General features: G+C 48.7%; 1 protein-coding gene across 4 annotated transcripts in view; it reads right to left on the reverse strand.

Moving 5' to 3' along the window:
• Positions 1 to 24,287, reverse strand: part of LOC144170049 (arylsulfatase B-like) — a 41,794-nt gene extending 17,507 nt beyond the window's left edge. The window contains exons 1-2 of one of the 4 annotated variants that reach the window (XM_077699566.1): positions 23,929 to 24,287; positions 14,611 to 14,834 (exon numbers count right to left, since the gene is read on the reverse strand). The gene's annotated coding sequence lies outside the window, so the exon portion shown is untranslated. Of the gene's footprint in view, positions 1 to 3,153; positions 3,286 to 4,697; positions 4,770 to 14,610; positions 14,835 to 23,928 lie in introns of those variants that run through there. The other 3 variants (XM_077699568.1, XM_077699565.1, XM_077699567.1) reach the window with 3 other exon arrangements.
• Between the last annotated feature and the right edge of the window lie 852 nt (positions 24,288 to 25,139).

A 25,139-nucleotide genomic window follows, 5' to 3' on the forward strand; every position in this document is an offset into this window, starting at 1 on the left:
TGATCAAAGTAATTCCATAATCAGACTGCACTGGCGGCAGCATTATTAGGTGTTATGATGCCAAACTATACACTCTCGTGAAGAGCAGTGCAGAGCACGTTCGCGTTTTATTAACCGTGATAATAAAACGACGATACGCTCGTGGCTTCCATCAACGATATTTTATCAGTCACGGTAAGCAAAATTCCCGATCATTAGCCGACAGCATGGTCGGATTAGTTACAGTGATGAAAGTAGAACATCTTATAGCCTAGCGGGCGCTGCTCAGAGGAACGAATCGCCTTTTAGTCTTGCTTCAAGTATCAAAATTTCTGATTAGTTGGCGAGCCATTGTCCCAACTGGGCCACAAGGGCTGATAATCCGCTCGGGTACAGCCCCCATCACGGGAATCAAGCGCAGAATCTTCAGCGCCGTCATTGTTTCCCGAGGGACTGGGGCTCATCGTCCGCCGTCTCGTTCGTGAAGTGTCAGAGAAATCGCCGTCTAAGATCACGCATGCGAAGCGCGCGCGTGGCAAACTGGTGCAAGCGAAAAGGTCGCGTCGTGACCACTGAGGGGTAAAGAATGCCACACGTCTAGGCCATGGACCAAAGAAGAATGGCGGAAGCACGCTCATTTTAATGTGCCGTGAAGCGAAATACAAGTTTGGTTCATTACGAAGACTGCGTCATCCAGATAACCATGATACCGATTTTATCGCTAACTTCAAAGAAATAATCGAGAAATTAAAGAAAACAGTTAAAGCAGTGGCGACCCCACAGCTAATTTCTGGCGGTTCTAGTTTGTGCGATTGCTGACCTAAGCACTGACCGAGAAAAATGACTGGACGATTGCAGTAACGCGTCCAAAAACACAAAACTCATCGCCCCACAAATATCCACACACACATAAGAGGAGACCCAAACGTGGATGTTGAAATTATCAAAATCTTGGGTTTAACCATCCAACTAAACAGATCCAATACCCACTTCATACGCAAACTCGAACGACACGCCACACAAACAATAGGTTTAATTCGACGAGTTACCAACAGACACAGAGGTTTGCATCGACGTCCACTACGTCGATGCAGCGAAATATCGGCGGCATGGTGCCTTCTCAATCGTCTCCCATTGCCCTACCAATCAAGTCGAGCGCAAATTCCTGACCATTCGCACCCCCAACCCAGCCATGCCGGAAGACACGGCAGTAGCATTAGCGCTAATGCAAAAGCCGACCCCCTCCACAGTCATCACCAATCCTAAAACGGCAGTTCAAAATTGCGCCTCCGGCTTCATTTCGCGTCACAAGCTCAAAATTCTCCACCAAGCAGCCCTAACGCCCCGCCTAGAAATCATCTGGGCTCCGGCGCACACTGCCTTGGAGCGGAATGAAGTTGCCCACACTATGGCGCGAGAACTCACCATCCAAGCCTGGGCCAGTTCGTTCCCCTACCATGGCGCCAGATCCGCTGGAAATCAGACGATCACGTACAATGAAATAACCTCCCACTACCACCTCTCTCGCTGTGCATATTCCCCGACACACACACAACTCACCATCCATCAAGAACGCACATGGCGTCTTTTACAAACGAACACCCCCCTGCCCCCCCCCCCCCCCTCTCCCCTCCCCAATCTCTCTAAATTACACGTAATTCACCCACGCGGCGGCCGCTTTTCTGTTGGAGGCGGAAAGCATAAACGGCCGTGTGTACGAGATTTCGGCGCACGCTAAAGATCCCCAGGTGGTCAAAATTAATCCGGAGCCTTCCACTACGGCGCGCCTTATCGCCTGCGTTGCGTCGGCGCGTTAAACTCTACAATGAATGTCCTAATTCACCCAGCCGTGTCCTAATTCACCTAACTGTACTTCCTGCCAGTCCCTCGGCACCCGTCAGCACCTTATGTGGGGATGCCCAAGAGATCCCTGTCAAAAAGAATCACATGTGAGCAATGGGAGCAGGCGTTGCTCTGCCCAGACCAGGAGGCTCAAGCTTCGCTGGTCGCCCGGGCGGCCGCGGTCGCCGCCGTTTTCGTCAACTAACTGTGCTTCCAAATGGTTGGTTGGTTGGATCCGGAAAAAGAATGGCGCGTACCTACTCTGGGGAATTCGCCAAGTCTTATTGTGATTTCACTGCTGAAGAAGCTTGGTAATTAATTTCAAACGAAGGGAAAATAGGGTACAGTGATGCTAACAATTTTGGAACAAAAAAAATTCAATAGTACTGTACCAACAGGTATTTCAATAAACGATTAAAAATTGGTTGATGCGATTGATTAACAAGGCAAGCGACCTCCCAAATGAATGTGTTCCTTTTTCTTCTTCTTTTTCTAGCTACGTTTGGGCGTATCACTTGAATGCGAACGTTCAGTTAACACATTGATAACTATGTTTTGAGTACCGGCCCATATTAAATCGCTCCTTTCCGTATTACGTGTATGTGGGGTGGTTTGAAACATTTTCCTATATTTGTTTCGTTTTTTTTCTTAAGAAACGCCTTTTTCAGCCGGAATGGAGGTGAATGAGTTACCAGAGGCCAGTTCTTGCAAATTAATTTTGTACTTCGCATACATGGTCCTTTTAAGTCGGCCAGAGAGACCAAAGGCAACTGAAAACATTAGTGGGACGAATGAGCAGTAGCATGCGATTAAACAATGGTGGGGCAGTAAATAATTTCGAGGCCTTAGTGCTTGGCCGTGGCTGTTGTTCACGCCTACAAGATTAATGCGTGCGGTCGCAGTTGTATATAGGGTCGTTTCAAGGACCAGAACCGCACTTGATGCAAATGAGGCCAGGATACAACTATAGCTTCCCTAGTCGTATTTCTAAAACGGTTTTGTAGCCTTGAATTGATAAAGCCCCTCACAACAGATCCGCCTGATTAGCACGCGAATAAAATTACGAACAGGCAGTCCAGAGTTCTTCGCAACTGAAAGCTTCAAGTATAATAAGACTGGTGTAATTAGACCAACAAACTACGTACCGCAGTGAACGTTAAGCAAAAGTAAAAACAATGCATTTGATCTAAAAACAAATTACGGAGGTTTAATAATAAAACTGAATGCCGCAATGAATGAAAATATTGTGGTAGATCGGTGCCACCACCGCGGCCGATATAATATAAGGTGCCGTATGTAGACTTTTATGAAACCAACGCCACATTGACTCACCGAGCTGAGACGGCTGGACGATCAAACATTCACGGTGCAGACAATCTTAGGACATCGGGGGTGACTGTAATTCTCGCCGACGGCAAGCAAAGCTTTTTTTCGATTCTCGGGCCATATCGGTCTATGTGAAAATTTGAAGCTCCTGTCAGCCTATAAAGCGCGTAAGCGCCTCCATTCAAATATCCCATTTTCCCGCTCTTTTTTATTACCGTTAGCGGTATACCATACCGTTAACAAACCGGGCTATGCACTTAGGCCTCCTTGGCTTTGCTTTCTGTTTCTCATCCTCCTCTACACCGACAACGGGGCAACGGGGAATTTCCTCTTTATCTACCCGATGGTCAAATTATTTAACCGAGGAATACAGTCCAGTGTTTCAATATATTTTTATTTTACAGCAAAACAATCAAATATACTACTCGTAATTCGATAGTGATATCCTTACACGACGATTCTACGGTTTGAGGTGAAACTTTTGAGCTTTAGATGCCTTCCCGCCAACAGTTTCAACTGAATGTTGTACAGCTTAGAGCACAGCGGAATATAATAAGCACTGTTAGCACGAACATGGGATCATAGGGATCACGCGAATTTGGTACTAACGCAGCAGCTCCGTGGCCCCGACTGCGAGTGTGGCGCACATAGCACGGTAACGATGCTTCGCCGCCACACACGCGCCCCGCTATTACAGCTAACAGTAATTAGGTACATCTGGGGATACGAACCCACCAAAACTAGAGGCTGCGATTCCCTTGCCGCGCGGCGGAAAAGTCCAATTAGTGATCCGCCCCGACTTCCTCTTGTCGTTTGACTGCGCTGAGGCAAAGGCGCGAACGACGTATGAACATGAACGCCACTCAGTGTTCTGCCGCCACCAAGAGCGCACGAAAGGCGAACGAGAAGAAGCTAATTCTTAAGCAACCTAAGCTTTATAATACAGTACCGGTAGGATTGGTCTTCAGCCTCTAAATTGTTGTGAAGCTCCTCTCACATTATTCAGCTAATATTTGTTTCAAATAAAAGGTCCAATCAGCTATCAGTCTCAAATACTATTAGCGGCAGCATGAAGACACTATTGCAAATAATGCGGCTGGCGATCTCGGTATAATCTGAACGCTCAAAGAATGTTCAGCTTGTCGCGCCTCTGGCCAATGGTAACGAAGAGCACTTGTTGTAGAGCCTTGTTATAGAGCAACGTTACTGAATTGACCCGTCGCGGTGGCTCAGTGGTTAAGGCGTTGCGCTGCTGAGCCCGAGGACGCGGGCTCGATTCCCGGCAGCGGCGGCCGCTTTTCTCATGGAGGCAAAAAACAAAAACACCCGTGTGTACGAGATTTTGGCATACGGCAAAGAACCCCAGGCGGTCAAAATTAATCTGGAGCCCTCCACTACGGCGAGCCTCATCGCCTGCGTTGCGTCGGCGCGTTAAACAGTACAATCAATCATCAAGGTTACTGAATTTTTGGCTACATAGTGTGAAAACAATCAATGCTTAGAATGCTTAGAATGAAAAGAAGGTTTTTAAAAAGAAACCTTCTACGTACCGTCCAGTGTGGCAGCCGTTCCTACAGTCACTCAGCTGCTTGTTGACATCGAATGGAGACGAGAAGTGAACGGAAAAGGAAAACACCACCGGGACTCGCATTTGCGCGAGTCTGGCGCCGCCCTCGCGTCCCGCCGCCGGCTATTTCTACCCCTCACCCATTGCGTGTGTACTCGCACCATGGCCATGAGAGTATCGGCGCTGGATCGAAATTGTTCTAGCGAAACCTCGTCTCAGCAGGAACCGGACGCGCGTAATAGCACACGTAGAATGCGAAAAGAAAACTGATTGCTTGGCCACCGCAAATGTCCCGCTATTCGGCACTCTTCTGGCAGGAATCCGAAGCAGCACCTTCCTTTTTCGCTTATTGCGGCTTGTCGCGAGAGACCCCTGGAAAGGCGCCCAACTTTGAAGCGACGTAAAACGGGTGCTTCGACTAGTTGGTTTACTAACATTCCATTCTGTCACTGCACAAAATCATGACTTCTAAGCACTTGGGAGAGAGAGAGAGAGAGAGAGAGAGAGAGAGAGAGAGAGAGAGAGAGAGAGAGAGAGAGAGAGAGAGAGAGAGAGAGAGAGAGAGAGAGAGAGAGAGAGAGAGAGAGAGAGAGAGAGAGAGAGAGAGAGAGAGAGAGAGAGAGAGAGAGAGAGAGAGAGAGAAACGGTCTGTAGTGAAACTGGCGAGGTGCCTAACTTGCTATGCCAGATGTTTGAAAAATAAATGATATAAAGAACCACGATAAATTTGATGATGATGAGGCTGATGCGGATGCTCGTATAGACTTGTTTAGAGATACTGATAAAGCACTGGGACTCCGTACTATAGTGAACATAGATATGATGACAACGCAATGATGACGATGATGGTTATCAAAGGAGTACAGTTCCGGGCTTATGGGCCTGGATATCCCTCTTCAAAAAAACAAAGAAAAAAGCGAAGTTTTCGCAAAAAAAATAACGACGTGCCCAGTTGTCAGGTAGTCAGCTGCTGTTTCTCTTTTTTTTGTGTGTGTGTGTGTGTGTGTGTGCGTGCTCTGTTCAATCTATCCGCTTCCTCTTTCGCCCCATATTCCCCTTCCAGCCCCTGGGTCCTCCTTGTGTTAATAAAAGACATTCACTCGTTCACTCTGTTCGACAGAAGTATAAGGCTGGTTGTATGTATGCAGCAGCAGCCAGGTAAATCGACCAACATATCACCTTGCGATTCTTGCGACTTCGCTAAAGAGACGTATCGTAGATATATCGGTGGTTTAATGAATTTTTAACAAAACAGCCCGAAGCACGGGACAAAGGGAAGACGAAGACTACACAAGCGCTGTGTAGCCCTTTGTCCCGTGCTTCGCGCTGTTTTGTTAAAGTTACGTACCAACTTGCCCAACTACAAACCCTGCTGCGGTTTAATGAATTCAAAGCAGCCGAGATGGCAGAACACTCGGTTTCAGTAGAGGACACTACGGGATCCAGACGTGGAACCCAGGGAAACCTGCGTAGCTGGAATGACATACGCCGCAGAGTTAGCCCCTCGGCGCTGATTGACTGAGCTATCCGTGAAAATGTGAAGGCGGTTCTGGTAAGTGTTCGCCCGGTGTTCAAGCACCAAGGATCTGGCTGCTTCAAAAAGCCTCACGAGATCGGAGGCAACTTTGCTGTGCCGCATCCGAACGGGCTCAGCGAAGTCTACATCTTGGCGTTTCAAAATGGGCCTCGTGTGATAAGCGGACGGCACTGCTCTCAGCCATGCGAAAGTTGGCAGCTCCACACACCTCTCTGGACCACATCGTCTTCCCAAGAGTACATTGCACGCGGCGTAGGGAAATGTCGCGCGATCTTCGATTTCTTCAGGAGACGGAACTGGCGGACTCGTGGCGAAGTGGACATGTTATTGACTTATTAGGCGGCGCTCGGGCGGGTGGAGAAATAGCGGGCTCATCTTTACAGGCTAACACCGCTTGATCCAATAAAACAATCAACCAAGCAACCAACCAAGCAACCAACATTTAATGAATTAAAATCCGGCAGTGCTATTCAGTCTCTCAGAGGTACTATTGCCTTGCTGTAGATAAAGTAAAGTAAAGTAAAGTAAAGTAAAGTAAAGTAAAGTAAAGTAAAGTAAAGTAAAGTAAAGTAAAATAAATAAATAAATAAATAAATAAATAAATAAATAAATAAATAAATAAATAAATTTTGAGGGCGTAATTACGACGCACACTATACAATGAAGTTATAGCCTTTGCCCTTTGCCAGGGGACACACCCCTCATTTCAACTTTATGCTTTTGAAATTCGGAAGCGGACGAATATTATAACACATTACTAAAAGTTAATATATAATTAAGACAAAAGTTAAATTTGCCACCTTTAAAGAGTCATTTAAACGCAAGAAGTGTTAAAAGTTTCAGTTCACCATGCGTTGCCTCAGTTTTTGGGTTAAAGAGACCCTGCAACACTTTCGATAAGCGCTTTCACTCTTTCTTTCGCGTCTGGAACCAGTGCGAAACTTAGCTACAGTTATCGTCAGCAGGGAGCGGCACGGCGTGATTTGCTCGTCGCACCAGATGCGCCTTCCATTTCTGCTTTGTTTTTGTGGATTTATTTTTAAAGTTGCTATCGAAAAGCGTTCATTGCTACAACTGAATAAAAACCGGCCAAGAGATTTCGGCGCACGTTAAAGATTCCCAGGTGGTCTAAATTAATCCGGAGCCCTCCACTACGGCGCGCCTCATCGCCTGCGTTGCGTCGGCGCGTTAAACCCTATAATAAATCAATCAAAAACCGGCCAACAGCCGCTACATGGCCTTAATGACGTAATTCGAGTCGTCGAGAAACGTCAATACCGGGAAAGAGAGCAAAATCTTTTGAGCGAGTTTCAAGTTATCTGTTTGGCATAGAGCAGTAATTCTTGGCTGAGGTACTTTGCGACCCCCTAATATAAGTGCTGGAGGCGTTGGGTGACTACGTTTTGCAAGAATGTAAGAGTTAAAAACAAAAAATTGAAAGAACTGTTGCAGGGCCCCGTAAAAAACGGCTCCACAGAAAGCGCCTGAAGGAAACCGAAGCCGACGTGGGAGGCAGGGCTATTACAAATGCATACTCCCAGATAAAATGACATTAATTTCGTAAACCGAGCTGAATTATCATCTTGATACCCGCTTTGTACACAAAGTTAACAGTAGCTAAGGTTTAAATGGAAAAAGTAGTGAATTTTAAATTACGTGGCTTCTTTGTAGCTGTGACGTCCTGACGCAGGTGGCGCAAATTCAGGGTTTGATGAACGGAAATTACTTTTTAAAATAACGTACGATTCCCTTCTTGTGTTAATGGCAAATTTTGGCATCAATTTAATTATATAATCCTATATTCAACGTAATAATATTTATCCAGTCAATGTTACAAGGAACAAACCCGCGAATTTCAACACTCCAGCTCGTCGGACACTGACGGAACGGTAAATAAAAACACGTCGTGCGCTGGAGTGACATGATCATCGGCCTTCGACGTATTGCATAAAAAATACAATAATAAAGGCCATTGCAAGATCGATGTCACGCCAAGCATAGTAGAAATAAAATATAACAGAAATAACGCTTCAGCCGGTTGCCTGGGGCGTGTTTCGGGGCGCTTGCCTATCAATCTCATCGCAGGCTGTAATAATGATGTCACATGAGTCCGATTACGGCTTGTAAACAATACCCGGCGAGCAACGTACGCTCCACCAAGGCCAGCCACATTCAGGTCTTGACAGAAACAATGACACACGCTCCAGCCATATTTACATCTATCTCGTAGAAAGCTATACATCTTTTATAATGCCTCCGGCGTCACGCTCAATCATGCGTTTAAAGAAAGCGTCCGGAACGCTTGTTTTCGCAAACATTGATGCTAGAAAATTGCCAGTTTCCGGCCCGATATCGCTCAAGGATCAGAAACCCAGTGTATCTTCTTATTCAATTTTCGCTGTTTGTATTCTTGGAGCCAGACGTATTGGTAAAAAACACTAAATTTGTCGTACAAAAATAAAATAAAGCACCCTGACAGACCCTGTACGACGGCATATAGCTCTTCGAACCTAGGGGCCCTCGAGCATAACTGGAGCACCAAACGTAATGTGCTAATAAATCTTTGGTTGATACACTACCCGTTTCCATCAGTTATTCCTCTCAATATCCACGATTAGCTCTGCAGACGTCATTGTCAATCGGAGAACTACGAATAAATAAAAAAGCCATCCCAACGAACGTAACGCATCCTGTGGTCACGTACCTGCGTTGTGCGATGCAAGTAGCGCCGGTGCGCGCTGCGCGAAACTCGGCGGCGACACTTCTCCGCCCATCGCTTCGGGGCTAGCCTTTATACGGGCGCTTGTCAGTCGGTGCGCCCGGGGCAAGGTTGATGTGGGCAGCCATTTCTCGCGCGGTGCGAATTTAGATCACGGCGACGAGTGGCGCAACACCTGGGGGCCCCCGGCACGAGGAGCGGGCGTGTGGCGCCCTGGACTTCCCGGCATGCGTCGATGTGGATGCGGCCGCCGACAACGTACGTGATCTTTGTTCCGGTGTGCGTACATGCATAACGATGATGTTTAAATTGCGTTACCCACGCAAGGATCGGGCAATGCTGCTTCGCTACAGTCGGTCTGCTAACCGGAGCGACATCACCACGCGGCTGTCGCTGCTGTAGGGAGCTAGTGGGTTTGTCACCACGTTAATACGTGGCATCAATGTGTGGCGCAAGAGCGAATTGAGCTTCCGGGTTAAATAACCGCAACTGCCCTGCAACTTGCACCGTCGAGTTCACGGAATCACTGGGTTGGTCAAAAGGCACCGCATATGGAAGTCCGGCGAAAGCTATAGTTACCGCCAGCGCAGAAAAGCAATCCGTAATTGTCTTGCCGCAGGATATACCGTTTTGCATATGCTTAGCTCTCATTACGATTCTTTTTAAACACGATATCGAGTGCTTTTATATCACTAGAATTGAAAAGAAGCCTGCCACAAACGACGGCATTGATTATGTGGCGTCGCACAAGCTCTCAAAGAACGCTCGTTCCTTCAAGAACGACGGGAAGAGAGAAAAAAATTAGCGAGTTTCTAAGTTGTTTAACGAGCGTAGAACAGTGATTCGGGTATCTCACAGTGCCGAATCTAAAATCCGCCTGCGGTTTTTCTACGTTTTCTAAAAATGTTTCAAATGTAGCGAAAAATCGCATTGGACGATCGGATGCCGATTCATTGTGCGTGAACAAGCACGCTTCTTACTTTGAGCCCATAAAAATCAAAAGGTAATCTAAGCCACTAGCTTGGAAACGGATAAATAACTTGCGCAACTAGATGTCGTTTTCAGCCAACTTGATTCAAAAGGCAGGTCTTCAGACATCGTCATAGAAATTATAATGACCCCCCGCTAAGTTGCCAAAATGCCGACCTTGAACCGTTGAATGGCAGTGACAAATGCACATCAAGGGAAATAAGCTTTCACTAGTGGTGCACGGCTAGAGAAACAGCAGAGCTGGCGGTTCCTCTCCCTTCGTCGGAGACCCGGTTGTTCAGAGCCAACGCTATAGTATACGAGTAACCCAAAGTAAATAATGCTGTGCTCCCGGAATGTGATGGTAGCTCCAATAATAATAAAAAAAATATATACGGTAGCTCAATCAGATAGACACCGGTTTCATAACGCCAGAGACCCAGATTTGATTTCCACCACGGGAAGCGTTTTTTTTCTTTCCAATTGGGGGTTTCCTGTTCGCGTTGGACAACTTACGGCCGGGTTATAGAGGTCTGCTGTTGGAAAATCGGGGCAGCTTGCACTAATGCTGCAACGCTGGAGAAACAGAAGAGCTGGCGGCCCCTCTTCCTTCGTACGCGACCGGGCTGTTGCGCCTCCCATTATTTTTCGAACTTGCCGCCGAAAGTTCTCCGTGACTGGCAGGCCCGGATCGTTTCTTCCGCAGCCTTTCACATATCTCCCAAAGTGGACCGCGCTAACACGTGCTAAATCCCAAGGCTACGAGGATGCCAGCACCCGCGCTACGAACCCAACGGAAATGCTGTGCGCCCTGAATGAGATGATAGCTCAATCGGATGGAAGCTGGTTTCTTAACGCGAGATACCCAGGTTAGATTCCGCCCATGGAAAGCGTTTTTTCTTTCTTTCCAATTGTCTGCACATGTTATTGTTCCCTGCCACTGCTAACCCCGCACCCCTCGGTTATTTAGGGTGGCCAAGTGGTTAGGTTGCCGGTTTCACGGCGTAAGGGTCCCGGGTACAATTCCCGAGACCTCCCTAACCACAGTTTTTTCTTGAGGCTTCGAGGTTGTTTGGAGCGACGGCTGGGAAAGGCTCGGCATAAGCAGCTCTGCTGTTAAAAGACAAGTTAGGAAGCGATCGAGTGTTTACAAGATTCGGATTAGTGGTTGTGCTATTCGCCAAAACTGTAGTATCACTCGTTTGTGAGGGCGACGACAAAACGCAATGGTGTGCGTCCAAAGACCAGATTATTGAAATCCCTGTTGTAATGACTTTAAGCTGTTCTATATTAGCGAATGTACAATAAGGTCCTAGGTAGCCTAGTCTCCCTCAAGAAGGTACTATAAGATAACCGCCGCCGTGGCTCCGCGGATAAAGCGTTTTACCACTGAGTCCGACGTTCCGTTCATTCAATTAACCCGGTCGGGACGAGCGGGTGACGAGCGACACAGAATTGTCATTCTGTACGAGAGGAATCACGCTCCAGCAGCATACGAGTGGCAGCGGATGTGCCATTCCAATCATCAACAAGCGGCACACACTGCAGTCTTTTATAGAAAGGGGGTTGCGCTCTCTTTAACCCTGTGCATCAGTGAAGAGCGAAACAAGCCCCTGTCGTGAGCGAGAGTCTGCTCATTATTTTGCAGCTTTACGTTGTAGAGAGCGCAGAGCGGTGGTTCAATCCCGGGTTAGCGAGGAAGAGAGATGACTTCATGGGGATGGCTATGAGGATGCTTCATAGCCTATACAGGCGGCCTCTAAAAATTCACAGTAGGTCAGCTTCGCTCCACCGATGGAGCACGACTTTTGGGTGCGAAAAAGTGTGCAAACTCGGCGATTGACGGGGGAGAGCCTAGGATTTGAGTGAAAAGTAGAATCTGCACAGGGACAACATCGTAAGGCGTTCATTGAAGTATTGTCCCTGCGTAGATTTCATTTTTAACTCAAATCCTAGGCTGCGGCTCATCATTCGCCGAATTTGCATAGTTTTTCGCACTGAGAAGTCGTGCTGCGCGGTGTGGTGAAGCCTCCCTACTGTGAATGAGGTTCTCAACTTTGTTGAATGCTTTTTAGATTAACCGCTGCGCCTTACCGTGGGGTATACCGAGTTGCCGAAGGACTTGGAGACAAATTGGCGTACAAACTGATGCACTAATCTTTATCTGACGCCAGGAATAGATCACATTCCGTTGTAAAATAAATTGTAATAATGCAAGTTGATCCGTGTACAACGGCAGAGCCGTAAACAATTGGGCTGCTTAGGGTGTAGCTTTAAAGGCTTGTGTTATTCGCCAGTGTACAGTAAAGGACAAATAAAACACGAACATGGACATATGAAGCAGAACATTTAAATAGCGGGTTTCATTGAAAACACGTTAAAGTATCTTATGGCATGGTTAAAATAATGAAATCTTGCAATACCACTTCCTCGATGGGCCAGAAGTCTGCCATTATGGGGCCTCCACGGACTCCACTGGAGTAGACCCTTGATTTCCCGAAGCTTGTTTTTACGAATCCCTCATTTTGCGAAAAAAGTTTTTGTTTCACAAAATTTATTCATACAGTTCATTGCATTTGGGAATGCGATCTTACTAACAAAACTGAACATCTATTCTGACCTTACAAACTCTCTTGCGAAAAAAAAAAAAAATGGCCGGGCATTTGCTCATTTCACTGCAAATGTCGTCGAAAGACGATACTGTTCTGCAGTCTTTGACTCTTAACTGCCTCTTTTCTTTCTATCACCCACCTCTCATGCTCTTCCTCTCCCTTCCGATTCTTCCACGAACAACACGGAGGTGGTTTGCGAAAGTACATTTAATTTTCACGCGTTCCACTGCTGGCGCCATCTTTTGGAACCTTTTGTTACTAGGGCTCTCGATTTACCATCTCGGACTCACCGCGGATAGTCCTCTGGTAGTCTGAGGATTCGCCGAAGCCATAGGGATACGTGGGAAAATCGAATGCCGGACTGCTTCTCGGGGAGTCCGCGGTGAGTCCGAGACAGTAAATCGAAGAGCCCCAACGTTCAACTTAGAACACTGCCATGAGGTCCAGGGTCGCGTAAACTTTTTTTGTATTTTAGCGACAAAATATTGTTATTAACGCGTATTTTTCATTTGCTATCGCAAAAATCAAGCAGCCATGTTTTTTTAAGTAAAAGAACACTGAGAATACCAGTTAAGCATGGATATTTTGCCTGAAATATGCCTAATGTTTGTTTTTGCTGAACAATGTTGAAAATTATGAAGTGTGTTTTCGAATTTTGTGGTTGGATTCTTTAAACCTTTCGTTCGAGTATTCTTGTATCTTTTGACTGGAAAGCTGAAGCGAGGGACAGACAGACGGACAGACAGTCTGAAACCGACAGACAGACAGACAGACAGACAGACAGACAGACAGACAGACAGACAGACAGACAGACAGACAGACAGAACACATTCGAAAATTTCGAGTTTAATTAGCCCAAGAAGGACTGTCGTCTTTATAAGTACGCGGTAAAAATGCAGAAATGAAAAGAAAAACGACGCCGTGCAGGGGGGAATGAACTTTGGCGGCTACTTTAATTAAGCGATGGTGCCAGCGCAGATGCGGATGCTACCGACACCCTTGAGGAGCCGGCAATTGCCAGTGCAGCGGATGTGTTGGGAGCTGGCGATACGGACGCTACCGATAAGTGCCAAGAGCTGGCGAGGCAGGGGATTCCGTCGACTTGCTGAGATGATCTGCCGGTTCCTAGCTGTAGCGGCCACAGCAATCGCAAGCTACGAGAAGTGCGTAGTGCTTTGTTTATGAACCACGCTCAGACACAAAAGATCACAGTGTTTTTCACCAGGAAATAAATTTTTCGTTTTCACTAGGAGCTCTGTAATTTTTTAAATTTTACGAATCTTCCGATTTTGCTGAAATTTTTGCATTCTACGGACACTTCGTGAAATCGCGGTTAAACGGTTTTCGAATTTGCGAGTTCGGTTCGGTATTTTTACGTTCCAGCTTAACTTGTCTATTATTTCACCCAGGCATGTATCTTATGCTCATGGGATAGGTTGAGTTTCTTGCAGCGCTCTCATAAAAATGAAACCTAGGGCGCGCGGAGCAATGCAAGGCGGCGCATACTGTCCAAGCTGCTGAAGGTCATTGGGTGTGTTCACGTTGCATTGTTTCGGGCTTTCGCGTCAAAGAAAACAATATCTGGGGCGAAAGTTTTAGATTTTCGCTTGAAATGCTTCTAGGACAAGCTGGTATCCTGTTGTCCAAAACAGAGAAACGCAGAGACATAACTAGGGGTGTCGAGACAAAATTAGAATGATAAACTCATGCTGTCGACAACACTCATTTCTCTGCTAAAAAGATACGAGAAAGAAAACGTAGCGAAAAATTCGAAAACGGATGCAAGCAAACGCTGCTGTAAGCAACAGTCCTAGAGCTTAACTTTAAAACCTTAGTGCTCACAAAGCTTTCCGCGCAGTGTGCCCAAACTGATCCTTGCTTACTACGGTCGGAAGCCTCCGGAACTCCGGAAGGGCGCCCGAAAGACTACTCCTGCAAACGCTCGTTGCAAAAGACTGAACCCCGAAAAGGAAGCCGAAAGGAAAGTCATTCCGCGACTGGTGACAGCGAAGGGCGAGGAGAGCGTTAGGAAAAAGTAGGAACCGGCAGAGGCTATTACCGGTTCCGGTGCTGCTGCTGCTCCAGTGGCGAGAGATTTCCGTTTCCGGTTGACGTCGTTGCCGTAGACGCCAGCCCTCTTACGCCGTCACGCCAGGGTTTAGCGGCAGCGCTGGAGTAGTCGCTGGCGGCCAGTCCGGGGAGGCTATCCGCAGCCCGGCGGGGGCGCCGGCCTCGGCAGCGGCAACGGATCGTGTCGCCAAGGCACGCGGTGGGACGCGCGGGCTGCAAGGGAGTTGAGAGGCGGCGCCCGGGGTATCGTCTCCGTCGATGCGTATGTGTGACGCGAGCCGTCACGCGTACTCGATGGAGTACGCCGATTGAACCACGGTAGTTATCGAAGTCGACCCATTTAAACTACATCGAAACGATGCTGCCGCGCTATTCTAACCCTTTTCATGCTTGCACTACTGTCCTTTGTTTTTTTCTCTCGCGTACTACAAAGATTGCGATTTGGCTAATGCCCGGTTTCCGAGAGCTTGAGGGCAGCTTTCTGCATTTGCATTCCGACCAAGGTAAACGAAGGTGCATTAAAGTGTCTCACGCCAACTGGGACACATTTGTTTCGAGAAAAGAGTGCCCATAAAGTTCCGCACGGGAGAGGCAGGCCTCGCCTTTAACGAAACGCCGGCTGGGCCAGCCGGGGTCTTTAAAGCGAGGGCCGCGTGTGCGCTGTCCGCGTTACTCCCCGAAGCGAGTCCATCGACGAGTCGCCCTTGAACTTATGCTCAGCAGCTTCGAAATGAGGGAGGAGGCAGCGTTGTTGCGTCTGGGCTGTTCCAATTTTCATTGCGCTCGTCATCCCTTGTCGTCTGGTGTGTATGTGTGTTTGCGTGCCAGACAGAGAGATGGGGGAGAGGGAGATGGGAAGCGTGTAACGCGGGCCGAAGGGCTGCATCATGCAGATGGAAAGACATGCGTAACGTGAAAAAAGTCCGCCGATATAAAGAACTTTACGAGGGTGATAAAAAATAACACAAAGCAATCATCGGCCCATACCCAGAGGCGAGAATAGACGTAACGCGAAGCATTCACCGTGGCGTACCTGGGCTGCAATTAACTGGGTTGGGCTTCGTGCAGTTGCTGATTATTCAGAACGGTGAGCCGTGGCAAGGGCGTCGAGAAATTCGAGATGTAAGGAGAACAGTTCAGAGTTTTAATCTCCCTGGAGAAGACGCCACCAGCTCCAAGTGTAGAGGACGTGATACACACAGGCACTGGGTTACCCAGGCAACACCCCTCACCCCCCCACCCCTCTTCGGCAGCTTCCACAGCCTACCCTATACGGGCGCGGACCCAGAAAGTGAGCGTTATCGCGTTATCTCGTGTAACTCTGCCACGTGCTGTCCGTTCCCCCTCGCGAGTCGCTTACCGGGATCCGCGGGCTCGATACTCCGCTGTTGGGGTGTAAGATAAGACCCAGCGGCGCACGATGCCAGAAAGCAGCTGCAGCCCCCACAAAATCTGCTTGGAAAGCCAATGAAAGCTTCGCCTAAAAAAGATACGAGACTGCGGTGAATGTGGATAAACTGACGTAAACCATCCATAAGCCCAAGGTAGCTTTGCTCCTGCTCGACTGGAAAATTGCTCGTCGAGCTTGCTCTCCTAATTCGCCGTGCTGGAAGAACGGGAGCCAAATACAAGACTGTCGATGTTTGTCCGATGAAGAGAAATAAATCCTGTGAAGGGGTAATATTATGCCACGAAGCCGAGACGCAGATGAAAGCCGCCACGACATATATCAAAACAGCACCGGCCTTTATGCCCACATCAAGGACACTAGCCAAGCCTCTGAGGAAAAGGGTAGGTGCAGTGTGATTCAAATGCTCTCAGGACAGGCTGTGCAAGCATACAAAAAAAAAAAAAAAAAAACACGTGTTTACGCATTTCAACCAGTTTCTTTTGACTCGGCGGGTGCGAAGGCAAAAATATTGGCCGCGTATCTGCTCACTCCGCTGAAAATGTAGTGAAAAGACGATATTCTGCCGCTCCTGCCCCATAAATGCCTCTATTCTCTGCGCCGCCAACCTCTCATGCTCTTCTCTTCCCGTCTCGCTCCTGCCGCGAATAAGCACTGTGGAGGTTTGCTAAAGTCAATTCAATTTTCCCGCGTTCCATGGCTCGCGCGCAATCAATTGGGTCCTTTCGTTAAGGTTGGGCTGTTGTTGGAATACCGCTACAAGGTCTATGCTCGGGCGCGAGGTCTTGTATTTCGGGGTCAAAATATTGTTTTCAGCGCGTATTCATTTATTCTCTATCGCAAATATCAAGCGGACATCTACATTCAATTGCCGAGTACCAGCTATGTATTGATGTTTTGCTTCAAATATGTCAAATGTTTTCTTTTTGATTAACAATGTTTATAAGTACGCAGCACGTTTCTAGATAGAGTGGTCTGGAAAGGTGTTGCCTATATAAACTTCTCGTTTCAGAATTCTTCTGTCCTTTGGCCGGGTGGCTGAATCGAGGGAAAGACAGACATATAGACAGACAGAAAGACAGACAGGCAAACAAAATTTCCGAGTTTAAGTAGCCCAAGGAAGACTATCGTCTTTATTAGTGCCGATACGATAGCTGAAGCTTTAAGAGCCCAAGTTTTCTTTATGAGTAGGCTGCGCTGCAACAAATGATGTCAGAAAGCCAGCTTTACAAAAATTGGCTGGTGATTACGATACTTCCTAATGCGATATTTGGGCGCAGCAGCAGTGCGCTGGGGCAGCAGTCAGTCGTGGGTTCTCTCGACGGCAGCGATGATGAGCCTCTGCATCGGCGGCGCAAACTGCGTCTCAGGAAGAGACGACGAACTGCGCCTTGAGCGAACGCACATCATAGTCACGCGCACGCCCTCCTCACGTTTTCGTCAGATGTCGCGCCGTCGAGCGCCTCGTGCAGGCACAGCATACTCCCCCCTCCCCTCCCGCACCGCACACTTTGGAGAGCGCTGGCTCGCGCCGCCACGGCGAACCGCCCTCCCCTCCAAATTTTGCGACACTCTCCTTCTTTGCTTTCTTTCGTCGTTCGCTTTTTCTTTCCCTCGTCGGTCTTGCCATCGTTCACTCGGTTACACGGACAACGCGGCTCAGCGCAGACACGGCCGCCAAGGGGCTGCGCCCTAAAAAAAGGCTTGCACAAGTTTAAAAGCAAATCTTTAGTGTTCTCACCGATGCCGTTGTACACCAATACGCCCTGTGGGAAAGCCAACTTTCTCTGACGATGGTGATGAATGATCGCTGGTGAAGTGAAAAAAAAAACGAAAAAAAAAACGCTTCCCGTGGCCGGAATCGAACTTGGGTCCATCGGGTTACGAAGCCGGCGTCTATCCCATCGCTCCATTTCGATACTTTTTTTTTCTTATTCACTAAAGAACAGATGGAAACGTCAGCGGCACAACCGCAAGCTTCGCAAACGCATCGCTACGATTAATCGGGACATTGAGAAGCATAGTGCGGTGCTCTGTAAGCAACAGTGGCATGCGGTCTGCCAAGAGGCGGATGGCCAAGTGCACAAGAGCCGCACTTGGCAGCTGCTACGCCACTTGCTTGACGAAAATAAGACGAAAGGAACGCAACAGCACGTCCTAGCACGCACTCTATACAAAGCACAGAAAGCGCTTGGCGAAGCAGAGGTCTGCAGACGCCTAAATAACAAATACCTCCCGTCCACCCCGCCGGACCCTCTCCCGAACTACACGGGTGCCTCAAATGCTCAACTGGATGCAGACATCGAGGAATGGGAGGTCCGCGCAGTGCTTCAAACAATCAACTGCAAGTCGGCACCGGGGCCGGACGGGATAACGAATAAGGCGCTACGCAACCTCAACGACGCTGCGGTGGCGGCGCTGACGGCATACTACAACACATGCTGGCGCACCGGCAAGCTACCCAGAAGCTGGAAGGACGCAAGAACAGTGCTGATTCCGAAGCCAGGCAAACCACCGAACATCGAGAACCTGCGACCCATTTCTCTAACATCCTGTATGGGGAAAGTGTTCGAACACTTGCTAATGAATCGCTGGCAGGCGTTCTTGGAAGCAGAAGGACTCTACCCAGATACGATACTCGGCTTCAGGGCCAAGCTCAGCACACAAGACGCCATGCTCCTCATCAAGCATGAAGTCCTCGACCGACCAACACACACCCTGGACAACCGCGCCGTGCTGGGCCTGGACATACAGAGCGCGTTCGATAGAGTTCATCACTCAGCCATTCTTCGACAAGTATCACAACTAAATATGGGAGAACGCACCTTTGCCTACATTAAAGACTTCTTAACGGACCGTACTACAACCATCATTGCTGGTGACATAGAACTCCCAAGCAAAAGCCTCGGAAGCATCGGCACGCCGCAGGGTGCAGTGATCTCGCCGCTGCTGTTCAACCTGGTCATGATCGGGATAGCTAAACGCCTCCAAAGCCTCCCGAACGTCAAGCACACCATCTACGCTGACGACATCACTCTCTGGATGACAGGAGGCAGCGACGGCGAGATCGAAGCATCGCTGCAGCAGGCAATAGACGAAATAGAAGACCAACTCCAGGGCACGGGACTCGTATGTGCACCGGCTAAATCCGAACTTCTCATCATACCACCACGTGGACCAACGGCACATCATGGCCAACCAGATATCAATCTACGGACGAAAGACGGAGGAAACATCCCGCACGTTAAAACACTCCGAGTGCTTGGACTCCACATTGAAGCTTCACAACATAATGGCACTACCATTGCAAAACTCGACACGAAGATATCCACGGCCTTACGACTCCTGAGGAAGGTATCCACAAGACATGCAGACATGAAGGAAGATACTCTGCGGAAATTGGTGCAGTCGTTCGCAATCAGCCACGTAGCCTACGTCGCGGCCTTCCACAACTGGAAAGCGGCGGAGCGCCGGAAGATTGACGCACTCATACGCAAAGCATATAAAGTAGCATTAGGCCTCTATTCACACACAAGCACCGAACGACTCCTAGAACTAGGAATACATAATACACTAGCTGAAATCGCAGAAGCACAGCGCACCGCGCAACTTGCTCGACTAGCACTCACCAAAACAGGTAGATCTATACTATTCAGACTAGGACTATGCAGGGGGCTGCGGGAGAGTGGGGGCAGGTCGCCGCTGCCGTGCGGGCTGCTGCGCTCTTTGCAGGTCCCACCGGTTCCACGACACATGGACCCAGAAGCGGATCGGGAGCGCCGGCTGCGAGGGCCAGGACTCTCACGGCCACACATACATCAGACACGGGCGCCTACTATGTCGATGTCGCCACCTACCCGGGTCGGATGCTGCGGCCGTGATTGCGGCGACTTCCGGGAAGCTGTGCACGGCTGGCAGCGTGCGGGCACGGGACCCAGTACAGGCCGAAGAGCTAGCCATAGCGCTGGCGCTCGCGAACCCAAACTGCACAACGATACTGAGCGACTCGAAAAGCGCGATTATGAACTTTGCCAAAAACAACGTGTCTCCATGCGCGGCCAGGGTGTGCAGGACCCTCACACAAAGAGCAATGCCGGTGGTGCTTAAATGGTTCCCGGCGCACATGGGACCAATGGATACAGGAGAGAACCGCAACGAAGGGGCAGATCGGGCGGCGCGTGCGCTCACTAGCCGCAGCGCAGACCACACCCCCCAACCCGCGGAGGAAATCAACGACGAAGACATGGAGCCAATTACCTCATACAAAGACGTGATGAGCTGGTACCGAGAAGGTAGGCGGAAGTACCCGCCGCCTCACAAACAGCTCACCAGGCAAGAGGCAACGATGCTACGGCAACTACAAACTCGCGCAATGTGGACACCTGTAATCGCAAAGCATGTGTGCCCGGACTTATACACAAGCGACGTATGTGCGGTGTGCGGTGCCGATCGTGCCACTATGGCGCACATGTTATGGAACTGTGCAGTAGAAGACAGTGCTACGGACGTGCTACCGCCACGCCTAGCAAGTGCTGTAACACATACCGATCTTAACGCACAGCGGGAGGCTGTCCAGTTAGCGCTGGCGGCCCTCAAACGCCAGCAGCCGACGGCACTGCCCCCTCACCGGGGCTCGGGCGCCTGTAGGTAAAGTGCAGGCCTTAATAAAGTTGTCTCTCTCTCTCTCTTTATTTCGATACGGTCTACGCGAACGCCAAGCAGCAGGTACCTATTGGCGCCGTACACCCCAAATCAAAACGCTAGGCCTACGGAGGGCACACCCTAGAATTGCCGTGGGTGTTCTAGAAAAGTGGTGCGTACCTCCAGAGTAGCACATACTCGCAGTGTGGGGTTGGCGAACCAAATAAGCGATCACGCGAAAGCTTCCATTGTCGTCCTTAGACGGAGGGGTGATGATGATGATGAACAAACGTTTATTATAGAGCAAAGGGGTAAGGGAAGGGGGTGTGGTCAGCCTCGTATGTCCAGAAGGCCCCATAATCTTATTTAGTTTGCTTCAATACATTACACGAATGCATAGCAAGAAAGACATTCTTGAATGAAGTACAAGCAATTATTCCGAAAGAAAAAGGCCCTCGAACATATGAAGGCCCGTTTAACAGCCGCAAACTAGTAAAGTAAGCACGACACTGTTCTAGCATACACATCGAATTTCCTGAATAAAATTTGGTGAATGACACAGATACCAAGAAACCGTCGCTATGAACCATAGGCGGTATCTCAGTCGGCGTATTCTTGCCTGCCGAAAAGTGACCCGGCATCGCGGTCACTTAAGTGTGCATTTATACTAAAATTAGGTTTGTGTGAAACGCCGCTCTGGGTAGACGTTACCAGAACCTAGTGGTGAATTCACCAAATAAATTCTCCCAGTAACATTACTCCCCAAATTAATATTACCCACGTAGTCTTGAAAATTAACGCATGTATTGGTAGGACGTTTAAATTATCCAATGATGGAAGACGGCATTTCTAGGTGGCGCTTATTTTAGTTAGTGTTCGTACATTTTGATCACGCTGGGATGTAAAAGGTAACTATAGAGAAGGTACAAGTCATTAGTGCCGCGTGTCAATGATTGCACCGAATGCGCCTGCTCGCCAAAAACTAACTACCGTAAAAAATGACAAGGCTCACTTGATTACGCCACCTTTCTTATTGCGCTCGATTAACGTATAAAATCAGGGAGTACACAAACTTCAGGGAGTACACATACACACACACACACACACACAGCTAAGACAGGAGTTCGCCCAAACACAACATCTAACAGCTTCAAGGACGTTTCCTTAAACGAGCACAAGGACACACGGCGCGTCCACTCATGCGTTGCTGCTAAGCCGCTGCACAAATGCAACGGCTTAGGGCAGCACATCCGCCAGTGACAAATTGGAACTGCTTATTCGGCTGGACAGGCAACGAGTTTATTCTGGACGTACCGTTACACAGCGGTTAAAAGGATCGCTAATGCCGGCCGCACCCGCATTTTCAACGCTGGAAGCCTTTCTGGGAAGTCAAAGATTTGGCGTCTGTATCTGCGTCTCCGGCCAGGAGTGGGACCACACCCCTGTTAGCAATTAAACTTGTAGCCTTCTAGCCTAGTAAGGAGAAAAGCAAAAAAAAAAAAAAAAACAAAAAAAAACACCGACTGTCGCTCTAAGGGGACGGTCATTTCTCTTGCCTGTTTTTAAGTTAGTAAGAAGGACCATGAAAGGACAGCTCATGCCCAGCAGACCAAAGTGTGGCATTCATTCCATGCCAAAACCAAGTGTTATTAAAACTGCGATTAGTGCTATTGCTCCAAGGGTGAAAGTGCCAGCACTTTTGACTTAAGAAAATGCTTCCTCTAAACATGATGTAGTCCGGCCTACACAGGTGAAAAGCTTCATTAATCCTGGAACTGTCGTGCTGAGAGTATCACGATGTCATTAGCCCTCTAATTCATCTCACACTTACAGCTTGAGAAAAAAAAAAAACGCAATACCGAGTTTGGATGAATGAGTGCACCACAGGGTTGAGTCATTCAAACAAAAGAATCGAATGGGCTATGGAACGAGATTCGTAACAGAGCACGTAGTTCAAGCTCTTTTTCCTTGATCTGGTTTGCCCAGCAATTTCGAGTGGCGTACCAGCGTATTACAAGGTGGCGTAATTTACAATTACTTCGCTTTTAAGGCAGCTGAAGGTAACCCGAGCCACTTTGTTTCTTCTCCGTGACGGCCTTCGCTTGGCGATTTCAATCGCTACCACGCCGCGAATGCTCACGCCGGACTGCGAGTACGCGTTGTCAGAGTTCGTCGGCTCCCTCCCAAGCTGTTTCCTCCTCGCCGACGTCGTTGGTCACGATTTCGTCGCTGTCGCTTTCAGCGATTGTTTTCAATGTTGCGGAACTTGAAAATCATTAAAGTGACGATAGTATCCAAGTGACAGCGCCAGTTTTCGTGCCTGACAAAGTTCGCAGCATAAGCGAAGTAGGAACGAAAAAAAAAAAGGAAGCGTGAAATAGTTACGTGACCGATATCACGGAGCTGAGCTGAGTTTACAGCTAAAATAAAGATAACTATCCCTTCCACCCAGGGCCGTAGCCAGAGGGGGGGTTTGGGGGTTCGAACCCCTCCCGAAATCTTTTCCAGGCAGCGCATATGCAATACTTACTGTTGTTTTCTGCAAAACTACCGTCTTCCCAAAACCCATAACCCCCTCCGAAAAAAAATTCTGGCTACGGCCCTGCTTCCACCATTTAGCTTTTGGGGCTGCGTTCCAATAACTAGTTCCAGCAAGGCCGCCGATCTTTCCAAATAACTCCTGACCTCCGCGTGACCAAGCCGTGCCCGCCGACCACGGTTTTTTTCCATCCGACATCAGGGCACATTAGGTGCACTGCCTCGGCCGCACGTTAGCCTCACGCTGCGGTAAGTCGACTGAAACTGCAACGTGCAGCTGTCGGTTTACTCGTGAAGTCGAGTCTGTGTTGCCCGTAGAAGCTACTCAAAGCGCCCGTAGAAGCTACTCAGTGCGCGAGTATTTCTTTTAGAGGAAAGCTCAAGTGCAGGATAAACAACAATGGTTGGACTTGCTTTGCGGCCTAGTTAACAGTTTCCTATCATAAAAAAAATACATCGAAAAACTAGGTACCGAAAGGGTATCAGTTTAAGTAGAACAAATATATGGAATACGAAGTACCCAACTACGGATTGAGCCACACGACGAACATACACAGAAAAAAAAAGGCAGGGAAAATAAAGGAAAACACCATGCGGCAATCTCCGGCTCCGTGCTACTACATCAGAAGAAATAGGTCATTGCGGCCGATCCTGGTTGCGACTAAGCACGTGGGAGATATACAACGCGCGCGGCAAAACAACACTCAAACGTAAACTCACCGGTTAGCTACAGAAGGCGGCGACGTCTTGGACGCGCGCTGCCTTTTCGCCGTGGTCGTAGTTGATCTCCTTTCGACTGCAGGCCGCTCAGTGAAACCAGTCGATAGTGACGAAGAGAAAACGAACAAGAAGGGGTGAACCGACGGTCACGGGGGGCGACCGGCCGTCTCGTGCGCACTCGCCGCACCACTGACTGGAGGTGTACTGGGCGGCGGCGTAAAGAAAACAGCGCTGAGCGGCGGCAGCGTGTAGCACGACGCTTGTGCAATACCGGGAACAATTTGGCGCTCGGCTAACCTTGAACCTCCTGGCCGTTCGGTTACACTGCGCGTGGCAGAGCCCGGGACGTTAGCCCCACCTTCTCGAAAACGACCGGCGGACTGCGTCCGCCCATCCGTCGGTTAGGGCGGAGACGCTTTTTCTTTCCCCTCCACCTTGGCAGGAGTTGAGAAGGGTACTGCTATTGTGTGCTTTTTGTGACGTCGTTGTAAGCAGTGGTCGAACCTTGATTCGAAGAACTAACCTTGCAGCGTTTTTTTTTTTCTCTTCTTTTTGGCACTCTCACTTTGACTTCTGCGTGTGCCTGCAAGATGAGGTGTTGGTGGCCTTAAGCACGCGCGAGTGCGCCCTAATTGCACCGCTCTTGGGGAGCAATTACGCTTCGCGTTTGACTGTAGGAGTAGAAGCGTTAGGTGCGGAACTAGAGGAAGTCAACAACAACATTAGGGAAACGTTTCGCCAAGCCAAATGTTTCGTGGACCCGATTTATAATGCTTTGCGATCAACGCAATGAGCGCTACTTATTTTTCTTCTAGCTGGATTAATTGCCACAACACACTGATTTTTGACAAAACTGGTACACAACTGTTATGTTAGCAAGGGCTAGTAAAACAAAAAAAATGTAAAAAGTAACCAGCGAGTTCTTTGGCCCTAAAGCGACTAGCGATGTTTACTTTTGAGAAAGATTTATCAGTAAACAGAACTAAAAAAATTCCGGGCACTCGGGTGTTTTTGGGTGGCTTGAATGCGAAAGCTCTATGGCTTCCACTGGCATTGTAGCGTCCTGGGCTTTAGCCTTGTTTGTGCACTTTAGTGGTCGTACGAGCATCGCCTAAGTGGGAACTGATGGTACACACCGGCCGTTAAAGTACTTCCCGTCCCGAAAAGCGCTGCAAGTAGCTCCGACAGCTCCAACGAGCACCACGGACACT

The sequence above is a fragment of the Haemaphysalis longicornis genome, unplaced genomic scaffold (genome assembly GCF_048455015.1).
Source record: "Haemaphysalis longicornis isolate Haplotype H1 unplaced genomic scaffold, Haemaphysalis longicornis Haplotype H1 scaffold_2, whole genome shotgun sequence".
Lineage (NCBI taxonomy): Eukaryota > Metazoa > Arthropoda > Arachnida > Ixodida > Ixodidae > Haemaphysalis > Haemaphysalis longicornis.